The sequence below is a fragment of the Myotis brandtii genome, unplaced genomic scaffold, assembly GCF_000412655.1.
Source record: "Myotis brandtii unplaced genomic scaffold, ASM41265v1 scaffold995, whole genome shotgun sequence".
Taxonomy (NCBI): domain Eukaryota; kingdom Metazoa; phylum Chordata; class Mammalia; order Chiroptera; family Vespertilionidae; genus Myotis; species Myotis brandtii.
Window position 1 is genome coordinate 1,242,106 of NW_005372150.1, and position 11,820 is coordinate 1,253,925.

The 11,820-nt window shown below is 40.0% G+C and overlaps 1 protein-coding gene across 1 annotated transcript in view; it reads right to left on the reverse strand.

Annotated features, from left to right (window-relative positions):
• Positions 1 to 11,820, reverse strand: part of WNT7A (wingless-type MMTV integration site family, member 7A) — a 99,449-nt gene that overhangs the window by 13,805 nt on the left and 73,824 nt on the right. The gene's annotated exons all lie outside the window — the stretch shown is intronic.

Sequence of the window (11,820 nt, forward strand, 5' to 3'; positions counted from 1 at the left end):
GGCTGGCTGAAGCCCGGCTGACTGAAAGCCGGTTTCTGGGGTTTTGTTTAGCTTCTATATTTGCAACATAGTTGCTTAGAGTTGCAGCTGAGAGGCCGGCAAGTCAGGCGGGGAACGTTGGAGTCCGCAGTCACTGGAGCAAGCAAGCCTCCCTGTTCGCTTCAGTGCATGGCTGCCGGCCGCCATCTTGGCTGACAGTTAATTTGCATAAGGATATGCTGATTAGCCAATGGGAAGGGTAGCGGTCGTACGCTAATTAGCATGTTTCTCTTTTATTAGTGTAGATATTTAAATGCCATTTAACAAAGAAAAATCAACCCAAAAAATGAGTTCGCGTGTCACCTCTGAGACGAGTGTCATAGGTTCGCCATCACTGGCCTATATCTTTGTAAGCTATTTAATCCTAGTCTTCTAAGAAAGTTACTGAAGGCTTCCCATAATCCCTCTGTATATGCAAATGAGCCAAGAGGGAATGCTGTTTAAAAATATAGTTCTAAATTTAATTTTAAAAATTTAAAAATTTTGAAATCTCTTCCACTAATATTTTCAGTGTAAACTAAAGATTGTTATTAAAATACCAAATCTGACTATAATAGTAGTCACCATAATCATAAAAAGTTGTTTAATGTAACATGGCCTGGCACTATCAGTCAACATCCAAAAAGCAACCATGTCTGTTATATTTGTTGCTTGATGTAAAAAGACAAAGATTTTTTTAAGTTGAAATTCTCTAAGTGTAGCCTGGAAATTGCTCTGAAAAAGAAAGAAAAAAGATTTCCTTCAAACATCTTAAAAACTGCAATCAAAAATTAATATATTAGGTCTTAAAAATAAATGTAAATAATTTGTATTTTTGCCTTTTTGACAAAGTTTATATAAAATTACTCAAAGACTAATAGCAGAAATTTAATTAATGTTATTTAACTGTCCATAACTTAGGACAAATAAAGTTAAAAAATAAACTTTATTTCAGATTAATTTAAATTAGCTAATTAATATAAATAAATATTCAAGAAAACTTAGTTATAATAGACAAACACCTGTTCCTAAAGCATTAACTAATTTTTTATTGATGGTTCATCTCATAGTAAACTTGCTTAACATGCAATAAATCCAAAGCAGTCATATTTCTATACAAAAAATTACAATTAAAAGTTATCAAGACTGCATTGCAAAATTTCCAAAAACCTCCTAATAATATTTAAATAAAAAAGGGGGGATAGTAGAATAATCCCCTGTAAAAAAATATTCTGTAAGAAAATTATAAGAAAATTACATCAAGCCTTAACTGCTTTAAATTTTTTACTTTGAAAATTAATTTTTCACTTGTAATGCTTATAACAAGACACCCAGGAAAACACATATGGTGTCAAAATAAGCCAAAGGAAAATCATTTGGGCAAAAATAAAAGGATCCCAAGTCTAATTTATACAAGAAATTCCTTTATTAACCTTTGGTCAAGAATATATTTGTATATTTCCAGAAAACTCCTCCAAGCCCATGTGGATCCCTGCAACAACAAATCCCAGAGAGGAACTGACCAGACTGCTCCAGCCACAAAATAAGCAGTGGCTCCCAGAACAACAGAGGAGAAACAGTCCAGAAATGAAAATGGTGAAGACACCTTGCCATGCTAGCAGTCAGCAGCTGTGCGTCACTGCAGGTTGCCCAGGACCAAACCAGAGAAGGTCAGACCTGCATTGCCACCATTTGTCCACCATCCAAAACTAAAATATCATTGCCGACATGTACACATAAGAAACTGTTGGACATTGAAATTGGAACTCTAAAAACTATTGGCCCAGAAAGAAACTTACTGCAAACTGATTCCTTTAATGTCTGGCAGCAATTTAAAGGGACTTGATAGAACTCTATCCTTTCCATTGAATTTAAAAATCTTAAAACATAAATTCTTGTTAAATTTAAAAAATCAAAAAGGGTGAGATACAGGAAGCCAGTTCCAGCATGTCATAGCTGCAAGAGTTTCATCAAAAGGTTGATGGAACTTTGAGACTCAACAAGGGCTGAGTCACCTGTTGGGAATGGCTGATGGCATTTCCCCAAACCTAAATAGGATACATTAAATTGATTGTTTGCTGCCAGACAGCTCAGGGCATCTTAATCTACATGTTATTGCCTCCTACTGGCCAAACACCTGAACAGCCGTAGGCTAATTCTCCCCAGTCTGACAATGGACTCTGTATACAAAACCCTGACCCTTTGAAGTGTATATCTCTGCCTCGCCTCAGGACAATTTGTGTTAATAAAAAGCATGGGGTCCTGAGAAGAGGAGATCTTAGTTTCTTTTAAACTAGGCTCCTCTGACCCCCAAATGCTTTTCAAAATTATGCTTCCTCTCTGGACTATTTCATCTCCACACAACCCCTTCTCCAGATTTCCTGAACCCTTAATGCTGGAACAAGAACCCCGGCAGTGTGATACCAAATGTTTCCACTGAGGTGGACCCTGGGCATTGAGCCCCAGTGCCGGAGGCCAGGCTCCTGGGTCGGGCTGGGTGCAGTTGCCTCCCACACCATCTGCACCAGCTCCCTTGTGCGGCCCTCTGAACATTGCCTCCCTCTTCCTCTGTGGCTGCCTCAGGCTGTGGTGGTATTTGTGTGGGCCCCTAATCAGATGATATCAGCCCATTAACCCTGAAAACTCTGCATTTTGAGAGCCTCAGTGATCGCATTATGTCTGAATTAAGCTGGGCATAACCACAGCTCTCCTGGCCAGGACTGGTCACCTAGATGGAAATTACGGACAGGCAGCAAGCCCTCACCCTAAGGCAGGGGACAATAGCAGAGGAAGTGTGTCTGGGACAAAGATCACTCTTTGCACACTCTTTTCCCACCCCCTGACGCCAGGCTGGCTACCAGCTTCTGAGCTTCCCAGGGGGACTTCCAGGAATCCCTTTGTGCTTGAAGACTCTGGATTGTGGGTCAGCTGCCAGGCAGTTGAAGGGTCTGTAGGCTCTAAATGACTCTGCTCCACACACCTTCCCAGTCCCTGGCACATGGTGGGTTCTCTTAGGAAATGCCCAAATGTTAATTCACTAACAGAGTGCATTCCAGCTCTTTCACAACTGCATTCCCAGCCCCAACAACCACCAGGGCACCAACCCTGCATTGCTGGATGGGGGAAGTCGGGAGGACCCAGGGGAGGAGCCGTGGTGGAGGAGAGGGGACTTGGAACTGTTGGTATGAATTATTGTCAATATTTTATGTCCCTGGCTGCACTACTGGGTCCCAACTTAAAGACTAGTGACATGAGACTGCGTGGGGTCTACTATGTCACCACCCTGTGGTGCAGAGATGCCTCAGTGAAAAAAGGAAAAGAAATGAGAAAAGAGTGAGGCCCGGATGTCTGGCTCAGCAAGCTCTGAGCACACATAGTTCTCCTGCCTCTCACCTCTATGGTGGTTTGGGGTCAGATGACATGATGAGGGGCTGTCTTCCCATCCCACCTCCAGTTCCGTCCACAGGCCCCACTCATTTTCACTTGTCACTAGTGCAGGTCTGGAGACTGACCTTCACAGGAACTGAGGGGACAAACTACTATACGCTGGCATCATGTAAGGATTGGATTGGAGACTCAGCAAAGGAAAGAGAGACAGACCTGAGAGGACATGCTATGGGGTTTAGGGGAACAGGTAACTGCTTCAAATAATAAAATAAGTGAGAAGAAGAAAATGGGATAGGAGTAGCAGTTGGAGAATGAGGAAGGAGGTGGGCGGACTACGTGACCTTGATGAGAGAGGACAACCTCTCTGAGGTGACACTGAGCAGAGGGCAGCCCGCAAGAGGAGGCCAGCATGTGGCAGCACAGACTCATTCTCATTTTGTCTCCACTTGAGGGACAGGGGGCAAAGAGCCTGAGGCTTCTGCAGGGCCAAGGCCATGTGGCTAGAGCAGTGATGGCGAACCTTTTGAGCGCGGCGTGTCAGCATTTTGAAAAACCCTAACTTAACTCTGGTGCCGTGTCACATATAGAAATTTTTTGATATTTGCAACCATAGTAAAACAAAGACTTATATTTTTGATATTTATTTTATATATTTAAATGCCATTTAACAAAGAAAAATCAACCAAAAAAATGAGTTTGTGTGTCACCTCTGACATGCGTGTCATAGGTTCGCCATCACTGGGCTAGAGCGTGGTGACTGGGGTAAGCGAGGTGCCAAAGTGGCATAGGCAGAGGTTCCATCCTACAGACTCCACAGACTGTGCTAAGGAGGTGGGATTTTTTCATATTGAGTTTTGTAAAAGAACTTTATTTTTTAAAACAGTTTTATATTTACAGAAAAAATGTGAAGAGAGTTTCCATACACCCTAATATCTTAAATTAGTATGGTAAATGTTACAATTAATGAGTTAATATTAATATGTTATTATTAACTGAAGTTGATACTTTATTCAGATTTCCCTGGTTTATACCTACTGTCCTTTTTCTGTTCCACAATCCTAACTAGGTCACCACATGACATTTAGTCATCCTGTCTCCTTATGCTAGAAGATGAGATTTTACTATGAGTAGACAGGGAAACCAATGGAACAGGATTTATGACTTTTAAAAGACCTTGCATTGGTTGTAACAGATGGACCACTCTTGTGCAGCGAGAGTATATGTGTGGAGGGGGAGGCAGGTGATATATGAAAACTCCTTATACCTTCTGCTCAATTTTGCCGTGAATCTACAACTACTCTGAAAAATAACGTTTATTAAAAACAAGATCTCAGCAGAAAAGCTAGATGTAGGGACTGTCTCTGGAGGTGAGACTTAGCTGACTCTGATGTTGATTGGCTGGGTGCCTTCCCTGGGCCTTGGTTTCCCCATTTGAACTCAAGAGTTTGAACTAGATGATTTCCAAGGCTGCTCTGACTCTCTGATACTCTTAGCCTTATATCCATGCTGCTTTTTAACCTCTACAAAGCATTTCTAGCACTTTGACAGAATTAAATTTTCTTAAACCTTCAGAGAGAAAGGAAGGGACCCAGGTTCAGAGTATGCAGAACCTCCTCCTTATGTCTTTCCAGACCACTCCCCACACTTTCCCCTCCCACTTTATGCTCCCAGAGGCGCTAGACTGTAGGGCTGCACCAATGAGCTTGCTTGCCCCAGGACTCTAACCATTCCTAAAAGTGATAGATTGGGCCCAGGGCATTTGGGTTGTGGGATGGTTTGATTGCAGCTGGGTCACTTCCAGGTGGGTCTGGCCAATGAAAGGCACTGGAGGGAGCTGAGAGGGCAGGAGGAAAGTCCTGGTCATTACTCCTCCTGCTCATCTCCACTGGCCCCCAGATGGCTGCATTCCCTATCAAAGGTCACAGCTCCTGCATAGAAGTCCTCTTAGTACAGGCCCTGGGATTCTAGCAGTCCAACCTCCTGACACTTTAAGCCTAAGAAATACTTGTTCCTCACTGTTCACAAAGCCATGGTGCTGCACCATCCATTTTAGCTCCTTTAACATTGTCCTTTGTTTTATTAGCAATCTCTCTTTTTAAAAAACACAACTTGGAGATTAAAAATTATGGCAGAGTAAGTGGATGCTGCACAGACACACTCCCAGGACCAAACTGGAATTACGATTAAAATACAGAAAAACTTTTTGAATAACCAACTGAAGACTTGCTGGAGAGAACCCTGATAACTGAGGACAGAGATTGGAGAACACACAGAGACTGGTAGGAGGGGCAGAGGCGTGAAAGGGCACCCACAGACAGCAACTGAAGTTCTGGAGAGATATCTCAGCTGTGAGGGGTTGCCATTGAGAATACTGGAGTCTAATCCCCAAGTTGGGCCTCCCAGAAGAGAGCACCAGAACTGAGAAGGGTGCCCACATAACATCTGACTGAAAAACAGAAGAGTTGCTGTCTGCCTGGGAGAGATAACTGGAAATGCAGGCAACCTCTTAAAGAGCCAACACACAAAATTCCCTGTGGAGTCACTCACCTTGTGCTCCAGCAGAGGGAGGGCAGAGTGGACTGGAGCTGTGTGAGCAGAAGCCATGATTGGGGTCTCTGGGGTTAGAGCTTAGAAAGCAGACACCCCGGTTTCCTATGCTAAGTCATTCCCTCATACTGAGAAGGTCATCATTCTCATACAGACAATTGCTAGCTAGGCAGTTTTGCCTGGGGGAACACAGTTGACCCACCATATTGGAAAACACTTTGTCCCACAGTGCAGAGTTTCTGAAGCCCATTAAAAGAATGAGAATAACAGTTAGCCTCCAGGGAGGCAATTGCCCCACCCTGTTGGGAAAAACTCTTACCATACCTGTGGATGATTGCCTGAGGGCTACTCAAGACTAAATCTAATCAGTCTGCAAGCAGAGGCAGTCTCTGGAGGCTTTGAGTCTTTGTTTGATCTAATTAGTCAGAAACAGCATTTGACACTGTCCTGCACTAGAGATTGAGAGGCATAGCAGAACTACCTAATACATAGTCACAAACCCAAATAGGCACCCAAAATGAGAAGACAAAGAAACAACCCCCAAATGAAAGAACAAGAGAATTCCACAAGAAGAAGAGATAAATGAAATGGAGCTAAGAAATTTATCTGATATAGAGTTCAGAATAATGATGGTAAAGATGCTCAACAGCATGAGAAAAGATATAGTAACTATGAAAACAGAAATAAAGAATGACATAGCACAAATAAAGAACACATTGGAAGGAATACAAAGCAGATTAGGGGAAGCCGAGGATGGGATCAGTGAATTAGAAGACAGAGTAGAAAAAAATCAATCAGAGAACCAAAAAGAAGAAACAATTAAAAAACAGCTTAAAGGGAGCTGTGGGACAACATGAAACATAGTGATATTTGCATAGTAGGTGTGCCAAAAGAGGCAGAAAGGGAGAAAGGGATAGAGAACGTGTTTTAAGAAATAATGGCAGAAAACTTCCCTAACATAGTGAAGGAAAAAGTCACAAAAGTTCAGGAAGCACTGAGAGCCCCAAGCAAGAACCCAAACAGGCCCATACCCAGACACATCATAATTAAAATGCCAAAAATTAAAGACAGAGAGAAACTTAAAGGCAGCAAGAGAAAAGCAAACTGTTACCTACAAAGGAGCTCCCATAAGGCTGACATCTGATTTCTCATCAGAAACTCTACAGCCAGAAGGGGATGGCAAGAAGTACTCAAGATAATGGAAAGCAAGGATCTGAAACTAAGACTACTATATCCAGCAAGGCTATCATTCAAAATAAACAGTGAAATAAAGAGCCTCCCAGATACAAAAAGGTCTAAAGGAGGTCATCACCACCAAGCCAGCATTATAAGAAATGCTAAAGGGACTGCTGTAATGAGAAGAAGAAACAGAGAGAGAAACCTAGAAATACAGAATTAAATTGGCAATAAATAAGTACCTATCAATAATAACCTTAAGTGTAAATAAATTAAATGCTCCAATCAAAAGACATAGGGTAGCTAAATGGGTAAAAAAACATGACCCAACTACGGTATATGCTTTCTACAAGAGACCCACCTCAGAACAAAAGACTCACACACGATGAGAGTGAAGGGATGGAAAAATATTTTCCATGCAAATGGAAAAGAAAAAGAAAAAGCTGGAGTAGCAATACTTATATCTGACAAAATAGACTTCAAAATGAAGGCCATCACAAGAGACAGCAAAGGTAACTACATAATACTAAAGGGATTGGTCCAACAAGAGGATATAACCCTGCTAAACACATATGCACGCAATATAGGAGGAACTGAATATAAAAAAACTTTAAGAGGACTTTAAAGGAGAGATAGGCAACAATACAGGCATATTAGGGGACTTTAACACTCTACTAACTTCACTGGATAGTTCTTCCAGACAAAAAATTAACAAGAAAATTAACAAAAAATTAAAGAACACATTGGATCAGATGGATTTAATTGACATTTATAAAAATTTCACTGCTAAGCTGTGGATTTTACATTCTTCTCAAGTCCTCATGGGTCATTCACAAAGATAGACCACATGTTAGGACACAAAATAAGTCTCCACAAGTTCAAGAAGATTGAAGTCATATCAAGCATCTTCTCAGATCACAGTGGAATGAAATTAGAAATCAAATATAGTAAAAACACCCCAAAACATGGAAACTAGCATGTTATTAAATAATGAATGGGTTGCCAACAAGATAAAGAAAGAAATCAAAAACTTCCTGGAAACATCGATAGATATAGAAGCATTTAACAGACCTTCAAGCCTCAGAGGGGAAGACAGGAGAGGGTGATGGTAAGAGATCAACCAAAGGACCTTTATCCATGCATGTGAGCATGACCAAAGGACACAGGCAATAGGGGTGTGTGGGCATGTGCTGGCGGGGGCGGGAGCAGGCTGGGAATAAGGAGACATATGAAAAACTTTCAACAATAAAGAATTTTTTTAAAAAATTCTGGAAACAAATGAAAATGAACACACGACACCCCCAAATCTCTGGGGACACAGCAAAAGCGATCCTGAGTGGGAAGTTCATAGCACTACACAGGCTTACCTCAAAAACCAAGAAAAAATAATACTAAACTATTTAACCCTACAATTTAAAGAACTAGAAAGAGAACACTAAGAAAAGCCCAGAGTAAGTAGAAAAAAGGAAATAATTAAGTTTAGCAGAAATAAATGACATAGAGACTAAAAAAAACAATTTTAAAAAAAATCAATGAACCCAAGAGCTGGTTCTTTGAAAGGATAAACAAGATTGATGACCATTAGCCAAAATCATCAAGAAACAAATAGAGAGGATCCAAATAAATAAAAATCAGAAAAGAAAGCTGAGAAGTAACCACTAACACCACAGAAATAAAAAGGATTATAAGAAAATACTATGAACAACTAGATGCCAACAAACTAGACAATGTGAATGATATAGACAAATTCCTAGAAAAATACAATCTCTCAAAACTGAATCAGGAAGAATCAGAAAACCTAAGTAGGCCAATAACAACTGAGGGATTAGAAGCAGTAATCAAAACACTCCCAACAAACAAAAGCCAGGGTCTGGATGGCTTTACAGGGGTTTTACCAAATATTCAAAAAAGAAATAACACCTCTACTCTTCAAACTATTCCAAAAAAATCAAGAGGAAGGAACATTTTCAAGCTCTTTTTATGAGGCCAGCATTATCCTAATTCCAAAACCAGATAAAGACCACTACAAAGAGAATTACAGGCCAACATCCCTGATGAACATAAATGCTAACATCCTCAACAAAATATTAGCAAATAAGATCCAGCAACATATAAAAAAGATCATACACCATGACCAAGTGGGATTTATTCCAGGGGTGAAAAGCTGGTACAATATCCACAAATCAATAAACATGATACATCACATAAACAAACTGAAAGACAAAAGTCACATGATCATTATCAATACATGCAGAAAAAGCATTCAACAAAATCTAAACCCATTTTAGATAAAAACTCTCAGGAAAGTGGGAATAGACGGAGCATATCTCAACATGATTAAAGCCAAATATGAAAAACTTATAGTGAACTTCATACTCAATGGGCAAAAAATAAAAACCATTTCTCTTAAGAACAGAAACATCTTGGGGGAATGTCGACTTTCGCCACTCTTATTTAACATAGTACTGGAAGTCCTAGCCACAGTGATAAGACCAGAAGAAGAAATAAAAGGCATCCAATTGGAAAGGAAGAAGTAAAGCTGTCATTATTCACAGATCACATGATATTGTATATAGGAAACCCTAAAGACTCCACAAAAGAACTACTAGATTTAATAAATGAATTTGGCAATGTAGCAGGATACAACATCAACTCCCAAAATTGATGGCATTTTTATACATCAATAATGAATTCTTATAAAGAGAAACTAAAGAAACAATCCCATTTACCATTGCAATAAAAAAATTAAGATACTTAGGAATAAACTTAGCCAAGGAGGCAAAGACCTGTATTTGGAAAACTACAGGACATTGAAAAAAGAAATAGAAAAAGATATAAACACGTGGAAGAATATACTGTGTTCATGGATTGGTAGAATTAACATCATTAAAATGTCTATATTACCCAAGGCAATCTACAGATTCAATGCAATCCCTATTAAAATACCAACAGCAAAATTCACAGATCTAGAACAAATACTCCAAAAATTTATATGGAACCAAAAAAGACCCCGAATAGCTGCAGCAATTTGAGAAAGAAGAACAAAGTTGGAGGAATCACAATACCAGATCTCAAGTTATCCTACAAAGCCACTGTAATCAAAACTGCCTGGTACTGGCACAGGCACAGGCATATAGATCAATGGAACAGAACAGAGACCCCAGATATCAACCCAAGCCATTTTGCTGGATTAATATTTGACAGAGGAGGCAAAGCATACAATGGAGTCAAGAGAGTCTCTTCATTAAACGGTGTTGGGAAAATTGGACAGATACATGCAAAAAAAAATGAAACTAGGCCATCAACTTACATGAATAAACTCAAAATGGATAAACGACTTAAATGTAAGTTGGGAAACCATAAAAATCCTAGAAAAAACCATAGGCAGCAAAACCTCAAACATCTCATGTAGCAAATATGTTTATGGATACATCTTCTAGGGCAGTGGTTCTCAACCTGTGGGTCATGACCCCTTTGGGGGTCAAAGGACCCTTTCACAGGGGTCGCCTAAGACCATCGGAAAACACATATATAATTACATATTATTTTTGTGATTAATCACTATGCTTTAATTATGTTCAATTTGTAACAATGAAATTGGGGGTCACCACAACATGAGGAACTGTATTAAAGGGTCACGGCATTAGGAAGGTTGAGAACCACTGTTCTAGGGTAAAGGAAACCAAGGCAAAATAAACAAATGGGACTACATCAAAATAAAAGGCTTCTGCACAGCAAAAGAAACCATCAACAAAATGAAAAGGGAGCCCACTATATGGGAGAACAGATTTGGCAATGATACATCTCATAAAGGGTTAATATCCAAAATATATAAGGAACTCATACTCTTAACAAAAGGAAGACAAACAATCTAATTAAAAAATGGGCAGAGGACCTAAATAGGCACTTCTCCAAAGTGCACATACAGATGGCCAAGAGACATGAAAAAATGCTCAAAGTCACTGATCTTCAGAGAGATGCAAATTAAAGCGACAATGATATACCATCTCACACCTGTCAGAATGGCTACCATCAACAAATCAACAAATGACAAGTTCTGGCGAGGATGTGGAGAAAAGGGAACCCTAAGACACTGCTGGAAAGAATGAAGACTGGAATAGCCATTATGGAAAATAGCATAGAGCTTCCTCAAAAAATTAAAAATGTAACTCCTATTTGACCCAGTGATCCCACTTCCAGGAATATATCCTAGGAAACCCAAAACACCAATCAGAAAAAATGTATGCACCTCTATGTTCATAGCAGCACAATTTACAATAGCAATGATCTGGAAACAACCCAAGTGCCCATCAGTAGATGAGTGGATATAAAAGCTGTGGTACATTTATACCATGGAATACTATGCAGCAATAAAAAGAATATCTTACCTTAGTGATTGCATGGAGAGAACTGGAGAGTATCATGCTAAGTGAAATAAGTCAGTCAGAGAAAGACAAGAATCACATGATCTCACTCATATGTGGAAACTAATTAACAAAATAAGCTGATGAACAGAGTGGATCCAAAGACATGGAAGCATGGAACAGAGTGCGGAATCTTGAAGGGAAGGTGGGGGTGGGTGGGTGTGTGAGTGGGAGGTAATCAGCTAAAGACCTTGTCTGCATATATGCATAACCCATGAACACAGACAATAGGGTGGTGAAGGTCTGGAGTGGGGGTGGGGGCGGAAGC